Raw genomic sequence first — 12,397 nt, forward strand, 5'->3', positions numbered from 1 at the left:
GTGGCGAATTTTAACATGAATGACAGTTCAGAGGATTCCCTTTCAAGTGCAGATGTAAAAGGTCTTTGTAGCAGAATGCAGGTGGTTAAGTCATTGAGAGAGTGTCCTTTCTGGTTAAAATGGCAAGAAACTGTTTTTTCTTTGTGATCTTGTCTGATATCTGTTTTGTGGACATTAATCATTTGGCGAAGTGTCTGAGATGTTTGTCCAATGTACATAGCAGACGGACACAGCTACATTTCTATCGCAGGTGTTAGCAGTGGGTGATTCGATCGTTAGAAACATAGATAGTTGGGTTTGTGATGACCGGGAGAACCGTATGGTCACTTGCCTGCCTGGTGTGAAGGTTGCGGATCTTTCGAGGCATCTAGATAGACTTATGTGTAGTGCTGGGGAGGAGCCGGTGGTCGTGGTACATGTAGGTACCAATGACGTAGGGAAGGGTAGGAGAGATGTCCTGGCAGCCAAATTTAGGCTGCTAGGAAAGACTAAAATCCAGAATCTCTATGGTGGCATTCTCAGAAATGCTTCCACTTCCACACGCAGGGCCAGGTAGGCAGGCAGAGCTTCAGAGTCTCAATGGGTGGATGAGACAATGGTGTAGGGAACAGGGGTTTGGATTTATTAGGAACTGGGGACACTTTTGGGAGAGGGGGAGCCTATACAGGAAGAAGCATTAAAAAGGCCGTAGAGCAGTTTTTAAACTAAGAGATGGAGGAAAGCCGATTGGTGCGGAGATGCACGTAAATCAGAGGGAGACTTCTCTTAGACGAGAATCCATTGATAGAGATTCTCTAAGCTATAGTCAGAAAAAGAGGAGGGGAGAGGACAAACCATGGGCCAGAGCAGACAAACAACCGCGTATAAAGGAATCTAATGCATCAGGGAAGGGCAGACAAATAAGCAGTGGCAAATTTTTAAAGTGCTTCTACACAAATGCTAGGAGTCTGACTAATAAGATGGGTGAACTAGAGTACCTTGTATTAAAGGAGGAGATTGACATAATAGGCATCACTGAAACCTGGTGGAATGAGGAAAATCTGTGGGACACAATCGTACCATGATATAAAATATATCGAAAGGATAGAGCAGGCCGGTTGGGTGGCAGGGTGGCACTGTGTGTGAAAGATAATGTAGAATCAAATGAAATAAAAATATTAAATGAATCAACATGTTCCATAGAATCACTATGGATAGTAATTCCGTGATCCAATAATAAGAAATTAGCAGTACGGATATATTACTGACCACCTGACCAGGACAGCGATACTGACATTGAAATGCTGAGGGAGATTAGAGAGGCTACCAAAATAAAGAACTCTATAATAATGGGGGATTTTAATTATCCCCATATTGACTGGATACATGTCACCTAAGGAAGAGAAGCAGAGATAAAATTTCTCAATGGTTTAAATGACTGCTTCTTAGAGCAGCTGGTGCAGGAACCCACAAGGGGAGAGGCAATTCTCAATTTAGTCCTGAGTGGAGTGTAGAATCAGGTTCAGGAGATAGCCAGTACAGGACTTCTTGGAAATACTGACCATAATATAATAACATTCAACATTCCTGTGGTGGGAAGAACACCTCAGCAGTCCAGCACGCTGGCATTTAATTTCAAAAAGGGGAATTGCACAAAAATGAGGTTAGTTAAACAGAAAGTAAAAGGAACAATGACTAGAGCAAAATCCCTGCAACCTGCATGGAAACTTTTTAAAGACACCATAATAGAGGCCCAACTTAAATGTATACCCCAAATTAAAAAACATAGCAAGAGACCTAAAAAAGAGTCACCGTGGCTTAATCACCATGTAAAAGAAGCAGTGAGGGACAAAAAGGTATCTTTTAAGAAGTGGAAGTCCAATCCTAGTGAGATAAATAGAAAGGAACAAACACTGTCAAATCAAGTGTAAAAATGTAATAAGAAAAGCAAAAAAAGATTATGAGGAACAGCTAGCCAAAAACTCAAAAAGAAATAAAATGTTTTTTAAGTACATTAGAAGCAAGAAGCCTGCTAAAAAACCTGTGGGTCCCCTAGATGATCGAGATATAAAAGGAGCAATCAAGAACGATAAAGCCATTGCGGAGAAACTAAATGAATTCTTTGCTTCAGTCTTCACGGCTGAGGACATTGGGGAGATTCCCAAATCTGCACCGTCCTTTGTGGGTGATGAATCTGAAGAACTGTCCCGGATTGAAGTGTCATTAGAGGAGGTTTTGGAACAAATAGAAAAACTTAATGTTAACAAATCTCCGGGACCGGATGGCATTCATTCAAGGGCTCTAAAAAACTTAAATGGGAAATTGCTGAGCTATTATCTGTGGTTTGTAACCTATCCTTTAAATCGGCTTCCGTACCTAATGACTGGAAGGTAGCCAACATGACACCAATATTTAAAAAGGGCTTTAGAGGCGATCCTGGCAATTACAGACCGGTAAGCCTAACTTCAGTACCGGGCAAATTAGTCAAAAGAATACTAAAGAATAAAATTGTGAGGCATGTAGAAGAACATAATTTGTTGGACAAAAGTCAATATGGTTTCTGTAAAGGGAAATCATGTCTTACTAATCTATTAGAGTTATTTGAAGGGGTTAACAAACATGCAGACAAGGGGGATCCAGTAGATATAGTACACTTAGATTTTAAGAAAGCCTTTGACAAGGTCCCTCACCAAAGGCTCTTGTGTAAATTACATGGCCATGGGATAGGAGGGAAGGTCCTTTCTTGGATTGAGAACTGGTTAAAAGACAGGAAACAAAGGGTAGGAATAAATGGTAAATTTCAGAATGGAGAGGGGTAACTAGTGGTGTCCCCCAAGGGTCAGTCCTGGGACCAATCCTTTTCAACTTATTCATAAAAGATCTGGAGAAAGGGGTAAGAAGTGAGGTGGTAAAGTTTGCAGATGATATAAAACTGTTTAGGATAGTCAAGACAGAAGCAGACTGTGAGGGACTCCAAGAAGATCTCACCAAACTGAGTGATTGGGCAACAAAATGGCAAATGAAATGTAATGTGGATAAGTGTAAAGTAATGCACATCGGGAAAAATAACCCCTACTATAGGTACAGTATGATGGGGTTAATTTGGCTATGACAAATCAGGAAAGAGATCTTGGAGTTATCGTGGATAGTTCTCTGAAAACTTCCACACAGTGTGCAGCGGCGGTCAAAAAGGCAAATAGGATGCTAGGAATTATTAAGAAAGGGATAGAAAATAAGACACAGAATATCTTACTGCCCATGTATAAAACTATGGTACGCCCACATCTTGAATACTGTGTACAGATGTGGTCTCACCTCAAAAAAGATATTTTGGCCTTGGAAAGGGTTCAGAAAAGGGCAACTAAAACGATTAGGGGTTTGGAACGGGTTCCATATGAGGAAAGGTTAAAGTGACTGAGACTTTTCAGTTTAGAAAAGAGGAGACTGAGGGGGGATATGATAGAGGTCTATAAAATCATAAGTGGTGTGGAGAGGGTGAATAAAGAAAAGTTATTTATTAGTTCCCATAATAGAAGAACTAGAGGACACCAAATGAAATTGCTTTTCAGATTTTACTTCTGTCAAAGTTTCTGCTCAATTTTTCCGTCAGAATAGCAAATAAAGTGCACACTATAAGGGTGCATGCCACCCTGCACCCGTAGGTCAAAAGAAGATACACAATGTGAGCTACGCAAACTGTGCATCTTGTTTCAATCTAATTTCAAAAGTTTATTTTGAAATTTGGTGCTGTCTACACAGCGCCAGATTTCGAAATAAAGCACTATTCCAACAAGTCCCTTAAGCCTCATGGCACAAGGGTTATGGGGACACCGGAACCATGTGCCTATAATTTTGAAATACATTTCAAACTAACAGGTGTGTTTAATAGTGATAGAAATGTAGCCGTGTTAGTCTGGTGTAGCTAAAACAAAATACAGGACTATGTAGCACTTTAAAGACCAACAAGATGGTTTATTAGATGATGAGCTTTCGTGGGCCAGACCCACTTCCTCAGATCAAATAGTGGAAGAAAATAGTCACAACCATATATACCAAAGGATACAATTAAAAAATGAGCACATATGAAAAGGACAAATCACATTTCAGAACAGAAGGGGGATGCGGGGAGGAAGGTGAATGTCTGTGAGTTAATGATATTAGAGGTGGGGAAAGGTAGATGTCTGTGAGCTAATGGTATTAGAGGTGATAATTGGGGAAACTATCTTTGTAATGGGTAAGGTAGTTGGGGTCTTTGTTCAGCCCCCCGTGGAGAGTGTCAAATTTTAGCATGAATGAGAGTTCAGAGGATTCCCTTTCAAGTGCAGATTTGAAAGTCTTCTGGAGTAAGATGCATGTGATTAGGTCGTTGAGACAGTGTCCTTTCTGGTTGAAATGGCAAGAAACTGTTTTTTCTTTGTGATCCGGTCTAATATCTGTTTTGTGGGCATTGATCCTTTGGCGAAGTGTCTGAGACGTTTGTCCAATGTACATAGCAGACGGACACTTTTGGCACATGATAGCATAAATTATATTTCTGGATGCGCAGGAATACGTATTCTCGATCTTATAACTCACTTGGTTAGGCCCAATAATGGTATCAGCAGAGTGAATAAGTGGACAAAGCTGGCAACAGGGTTTGTTGCAAGGGAAAGTATCAGGGTTGGTATTAGTGTGGTATGTCCTGTGGTTGTTGGTAAGAATCATCTTGAGGTTAGGTGGTTGTCTATAGGAGACTATGGGTCTATCTCCCAGAGCTTCTTGGAGTTTAGTATATCCTGTTCCAGTATAGGCTGTAATTTATTGATAATGTGTTGGACAGGTTTAAGTTGGGGGTTGTAGGTGATGACAAGTGGTGTTCTATTGTTGGTTTTCTTGGGTCTGTCTTGTAGTAGATGGTTTCTAGGTATTCGTTTGGCTCTTTCAATTTGCTTTTTTATTTCTCCGGGTGGGTAGTTGAGGTTTATAAATGCTTGGTAGAGATCCTGAAGTTTCCGGTCTCTGTCAGTGGGATTAGAGCAGATGCGGTTGTATCAAAGGGCTTGGCTATAGATGATGAATCGTATGGTGTGTGCTGGATGGGAGCTGGAAGCATGTAGGTAACTGTATGAGTCAGTGGGTTTTCTGTAGAGGGTGGTGCCCCACAGTATGCTAATATCTTTATGGCTGACCTAGAACAACGTTTCCTCAACTCTTGTCCCCTTTTACCCCTTCTCTACTTACGCTACATCGATGACATCTTTATGATCTGGACGCATGGCCAAGAAACACTGGAGACATTCCACAGAGATTTCAAAAACCTACACACCACCATTAACCTCAGCCTGGACCATTCCACACGAGAGATCCATTTCCTGGACACCACAGTACAAATCAACAATGGAAAATTAGACACCACTCTCCGCGGTATGCTGAACAACGACCCCAACTACCTTACCCATTACAAAAAAAGCTTCCCCAATTATCACCTCTAATACCATTAGCTCACAGACATTTACCTTCCTCCCCCCCCCCCCGCATCCCACTCCTGTTCTGAAATGTGATTTGTCCTTTTCATATGTGCTCATTTTTTTAATTGTATCCTTTGTATATATGGTTGTGACTATTTTCTTCCACTATTTGATCTGAGGAAGTGGGTTTAACCCATGAAAGCTCATCACCTAATAAACCATCTTGTTAGTCTTTAAAGTGCTACATAGTCCTGTATTTTGTTTCAGGTGTGTTTAAGACGCAGGATAGCTATTTTGAGATATTCCTGGTGTCCCGAAATAGCACCACTATCTAGATGTAGCCTATGGGTCCTGAATCTGATTTTCCTTGCATATTTTTTATAACAACGTAATGCTATTACCTAAGAACATAAAAGCAACCATACTGGGTTAGACCATCTAGCCCGGTATCCTGTCTGCTGACAATTGCCAATGCCACATGCCCCAGAGCGAGTAAACAGAACAGGGAATCATCGAGTGATACCTCGTCTGTCACCCATTTCCAGGGACACCATTCCTACTCATCTTGGCTAATAAGCCATTGACAGACCTAGCCTTCATGAATTTATCTAGTTCCTTTTTGAACACTGTTCAAGTCATGGTCTTCACAACAGCCTCTGTCAAGGAGTTTCAGAGGTTGACTACATGCTGTGTGAAGAAAAACTTCCTTTTGTTTATTTTAAAACTGCTACTTATTAATTTAATTTGGTGACTCCTAGTTCTTATGTTACAGGAACAAGTAATTAACTTTTCCTTATTACTTTTTCCACACTGACCATAATTTTATAGACCTCTATCACACACCCCTTAATCTCTTCTTTTCTAAGCTGAAAAGTCCCAGTCTCTTTAATAACCTGCAATAAGTTACGACTGTTTGGCACCAGATTCAGGACTTAAATTCAATAAATCAGATTTTATGTTTTATTTCTATTTATTGAAATGTGCCAGCTATGGAGGAAGTTTCTTTGCTCAATATTTATTACGAGGCTGCTTTAAAAATGGAGCTCCTGTAGCACCCTCAACAAATTGAAAGGTTTCTCTAGTTTCAATGACCTTTCTGGAAACATCTCTGCATCCTTCCCCAAAATGTTAATTACTTCTTGCAGCAGTACTCCTGTGATTCACAGGGAATATCCCAATGCATCCCAGACCAAACATACAGTACGAGGGGAGCTGGTTTTCTTCTCATGCGTAGACAACCACCATCACAGAAGTCTGCGCAACATCAAGATGCTCGTGCTCCTATAGCCAATTACCCACTGGAGAACTCAAGACCAGTGCAGTTACCGCTGTTCTCCCCTCCCACCAACTTACACTTCCTGCCACCTCTAGGCAAGAATCTGGAGATGCCACCTCTACCATTGAACTACATGGCAGCCTGTTCTAGGCCTATCACCAGTGGGGCGAGGGGAAGAGTGAGAAATGTGACTAAAAAAAAAAAACCACACCACCACAAAGGACATTTTCAAGGCGCAAAACTGCATTCATCTATTTCAATTACATTTAAAAAATATTAACAGGCAAACCTGAACTATTTCCATTTGTAATTTTGTTTTTTATTCCACTAGCACAGTGCCTGTGTGTTTTCCAGGAACTCACTCTGCCTTTCCTTCTTTAAAAGAAGTGTCCAATTCTGCAAAAAGCTGTGCATCCTTAACTCTGACTGGGTTCTCATGAGAACTAGCCTCTTCCTAAGCATTCCTTATGCATCCACATGTGTCAGATTTATAATAGCAAGATATATTGGATGAAAAGGGAACCTTAAGACAAACAGATTTTGGCAATGGCCAAATGAGGCCTTTAAACTACAGCTTTTTTCCAGATTTCAGTTTTTGGCTGGGTAGCAGAAGGGGCGAATAGGATACAGGATCCAAACAAATGAACATACGATGACTGTCATCCAGATATTAAGAGGAGTTTCTTCATAGTCCAGCCCAACCATTCTACATCTCCTCAGGAAGACTGAAAAAATATTAATGGACCCAAGCTGCAAAGTTCAATATGTCTGGATCATCCCAATATAGTTAAGAATCAGCCCAATCTGTCAGCACATTTGAGGGTGCTCAGATGCAGGGTGTATTAGTTCCAATGCTATACAAAAATAGATTTAGCACAGTTTGATTTTTTAAACTGACACTAATCTTTAATCGGACAACACTTTATTGAAGGGAAAAGCACCTACTAAAAATTCCAAATCAGACCCTTCTAAAACAGTCTTTCCCCTCACCCTCCTTAAACAGTAAAGGTATTCTATACTCCTTACACAGCTGTCTTGAGTTAAGATGACATGAATAAGCTTATTGGATAACTACCTAATGGCACATTAGCACGGAACCAAAACCCTTAAAATGTCACTTTACATTTTCAAGATGACTGACTGTTTTAATTGTTAACACAGTCCACAGACGGTCATTGGGATGCAGTGGTTCAAATCCAAACTAGTCAGGAGAAAAGAGCAGAAAGAGGAATAGGATTTTCTTTATGTCACTCACATTTTCCATTTTTAAAAAAGGCTACTGAAGTGACTAAAGCCTCAGTTTAGCTTGACTGGTGCTCAGATCTGAATTTCCTGAGCTTAGTTACTGTTGATTGCACCGACTGATAAGGACACATGGAACCTTAATATATGGTTAAATCCTTGTAGAGAGGGAATTAAGGATGACATTTTGAACGGATTTTTACAACTAGATTTGAAATAGACTCCCCAACCACACACTAGTCATTACATGTAATAATACAACTGTGCACTGATGTAGCATTTTTCACTCCCTACATCTCAAAACTTCCCTTTGTAAAATGTTTTATCTCCACCTTAAAACTAGGGAAACTGATGCATAGAGAGCTGGGACATCTTGCCCCAAGTCACAAAGTCTGTAGCAAAACAAGCAACAGAAACACTCCAGCCCTCAGCCTCAGCCCCTACCTAGTAGCATACTGCACTGCCTTCTGTTAGCACTTTACAGGACGTAGTCTTCATTTGTTTTCAAGAAACTGATGTGGCTGAGCAAATCTAGCTGTGTGCATCGGTGAGGTGCTATTACCATTCTTTAGCCTTGTTTTCTACCCCTCTGAAGCTTATTGTGGATGGGTCCACTGTGCACCAGACATTTTGGGATCCTTCACTATATATCCCAGTGATTTGCTAAGGATAGAAATTGGACACTAATTACCAGGATCACACTTTTCCTTTCATGAAGACTGGCACCAAAATCACTTCATTACACCACCTTCCAAATTCTCCGGGACTTTGATCCGATTGTTCCAGATTCCTTTATGAAGGCCAACTGATTCATATACAGTACAACCTCAGAGTCATAAACACCAGAGTTACAAGTTGACCGGTCAACCACACACACCTCATTTAAAACTGGAAACATCCAATCAGGCAGCAACAGGGACAGAAAAACAAACAGCACAGTGTTAAATGTAAACTGCTAAAAAATAAAGGGAAAGTTTAAAAAAGATTCAACAAGATAAGGAAACTGTTCCTGTGCTTACTTCATTTAAATTAAGATGGTTAAAGCAGCATTTGTCTTCTGCATAGTGAAGTTTCAAATCTGTATTAAGTCAATGCTCAGTTGTAAACTTTTAAAAGACCACACGTAATATTTTGTTCAGAGTTACAAACACACTCCATTCCCAAGACGTTTGTAATTGAGGTTCTATTGTAGATCTCTGCTGATAGTGGACCCGTGCGTGTCTATTTTTAATATGCAGCTAAGAACCATTAGTTAACAATACCTGCAGGCATAAAAGTGTTTGAGCTACAAACACACTGTATTTAACAAGCTGAAGTAAACACTTGGATAGGACCGGCCTACAAAAATGTGCATGAAATGCCTTGGTGATGCCTTTAGAGGTCTCTCTGGTCAGCATCAGTAATCAGCTTGATGGCTGGGCACAGAAGATGGGGCAGCTACATTATCTTCAATGATAGGTAAGAAATTGCTGGTTTTCCCTAAGTGAAACTAAGGTAAAGTATCTGCTATTTCACTTATCCTAAGTTGTTGTTTGTGTTCACTGGGCATTGACCAGCTGCCATACCTCATTCTACAAGAAGGGCTCCTAGTGATGTTCCAGGCAGTAAAATGTTCCTCAGGCCATGTCTTCACTACAAACTTCTGCCAGCATCGCTATGTGGGTCAGCAGTGTAATCTCTGACTTGCATAACTGTGCGGGAAGCAGCCCCTTATACTGGCAAAGCTACACTTTTGCAAGTACCTTTTATGCTCAGGCCCTTGAGTGAAATGAACTATATGACCAAAAGCAGTTTTGGCAGTATAATCTGTATCCACACGAGGAGCATATAATGTATCTGTATACATATCCCAAGCACTCAGTGTAGACATGGCCTAAGGCACAGATTCAGTTCCCTTGTAAACTGATCTTCAGCAAATTCTAGGCCCACAAAAAGATGAGCTGGTGCACTGATCTGTTACATACACGCAGTCCTCAGGAAAAGACCATCTTTAAACAGGAAATCTAAAATGAGAAGAGTGCCTTGTTAACTCTTTAGGCCCTGAGGCGTTGGTAATAAAACATATGGTCAAGATTATTAGACAAAGCAAAGCAAGCAGCTCAACATAGATGTGGCAATAACTTTGAAATACTTTAACCAGGGTCACAGCATTATAATTTCTTTTTACATCAAACTTATTTTTTAATGGAAACCATTTTATTCTGCAGTAGTTTAATTCCTTCAAAAATATATCTGATGAAAATTAGATCTGTGATGTTAGATTTAGATCTTGCCACAGCATTTCTGAAGTTAAGGATCTGGGATATTCTTTATAAATGAAAATTCAAGGGCTTTGGAGCTAAAGTTGATACATAGTGTATATATACGCAAAAAGACAAAGTTTTGTCATCCCCCCCGCCCTTTTCAGCACATAACTGAGGTCGGAAATCTTTCCCTTCCATCCACCCTATCCAAAGCATTACTGACCAATTTGCAACTGGAAATTTGCTATGGCCATCAAGAGCTTTACAACTGCAGTTTTCATACAAATCTAAAAACAATCCAGCAGATCTTTAAATAGAAATAAATCTTTGGACACATTCTTTTAATGAAAGGACAATTTACTTTAAGAATCAAGTCATATACAGGAAACTGAGATTAAGTGTAGGAAAAATCAACTGATTATATATACATGGTGCAATTTCCGTTGGGACATAAACACAGGGCTTCTTCAACGGGAGATATAATAGGGCATGGTTATCACTTGGTTTTAGGAGATTAAATATTAGGGCTGGTTTTCAATTAGGTGGCAATGACTTGTTAAATGCGACATCAATGTAGGAAAAATATCTAGCGAAAGTATAACTATCTCCTTCAAAACAATAGCCCTTCTAAATAAAATGTAAAATTATGATGCTCCAAGCAGATAAAGTGCTTCATTAAAGAGCATTTTTAAATTTTTTGCAGATTCTTTGTTCAATTGCTTTGCGAGTAATGGAAGTCCATATTTATTTATTCCTGGAGGTTGCTGCTCTGTTGGCTCTTGAAGCAACCCCTTGTATCCCTCAGTCAGTGGGGATTCAAAGCTTGGTCCCTGCCCTCAGGCAAAACATATGTTCCACTCTAACCTGATTCCACCAAGGGTGTTTGGAATGGAATAATTGTTTTATGTTTATTAATCACCTGCATGCAGATGGGTGCCAATAAAAAAACCCTAAAACCTCAAGGCAGATCCTTTGCCAGGCATATCAGGCCATTTATGGCATTACCACCACACCCATATGTTGGTGTCCATTAAAACAGAGAGCCTCCAATGAGGGGATAGACAGACTTTTTCTATTTTATATGCAGTGATGAAAACATCATACCAGCTCAGCCAATCTCTTATGATGTCTTCTAAAACAAACAGGAAACATGCAAAAACATTCAAGATTGGTGGTAGAATAAATTAGAGATGCTGCTTACTAAAAGCTAAAAAAGACATTAATGCAACACAGGAAGGGTGAGATTTCAAACACTGAAAAGTCAGAACATTCAAGTTAAAGTTCCTCCTATCAGGTTAAATGTGACCTGCCAAGAGAAAAATAATTCTGTTGAGGTCTTGTTTGTTTATGATGTACAAAGTCTGAAACTTTTTTAAAAATTCTGAGTAATGTCCTGCTCAAGATTGTTTCAGAAAAGTCTGAGACACTGGCTTAAAACTAAAAGCCACTGCTGCCTTAACTATAGTAAAAACAGCTGATAAATAAGTACAGGCCAGCAAAGCCCAATGGAACCAGAAGTCAATAATAACTATAACTAAGGAAGCCTAGAAAGGAAGAATTGTTTCCTTATTAAGGCACTGGACTGGGACCCAACTCTGCCACAGACTCCCTGGGTAACCATGGATAAGTCTCAAGTTCTCTATACATAAGATGAGGATTTAATACTCCCTCTGTTGTTTATTTAGATTGAACTCTTTGAATCCCTGCCCCCATGTGAAATCCTAGCCCCCAGTAAAGTGATTGGGGGTTTTGCCATTGACTTCAATAGAGTCAGAATTTCACCCAAAGCATCTGTATAGCTCTCACGATGAAGCCCTAGTCTCAGGCGTGGGGTCTCAGTCATACTGGAAATACAAATATGTTCAGAAAAGGGCACTTCTGTAAATCAAGAATGCTCTGCAAGTTAAGATGGCCAAGTCTAACTTGGCCTTCTGTAAGAAGGATCAAGTAACTGTATGTGGAAACTAGACCATGCTGAAAATACTACCCACTGTAAACAATTTTTCACATACCTGATCATTTCTGATCAAAAGCACACATCTCACATGTCCAATCTGAGGATTCTAATCAAGTATTTAACTGTTTATCAGAGTTCAAAACTGGCCTCTGAACAGAACATTTGAAATGGCTGAAAACAGCTTAAGCTTCCGATTCAGGTAATTCAAGTATTTGAGTGAACTAAGAGCCTTTATAAAAGTTCAAATCTAGTC

The sequence above is a fragment of the Pelodiscus sinensis genome, chromosome 25 (assembly GCF_049634645.1).
Source record: "Pelodiscus sinensis isolate JC-2024 chromosome 25, ASM4963464v1, whole genome shotgun sequence".
Lineage (NCBI taxonomy): Eukaryota > Metazoa > Chordata > Testudines > Trionychidae > Pelodiscus > Pelodiscus sinensis.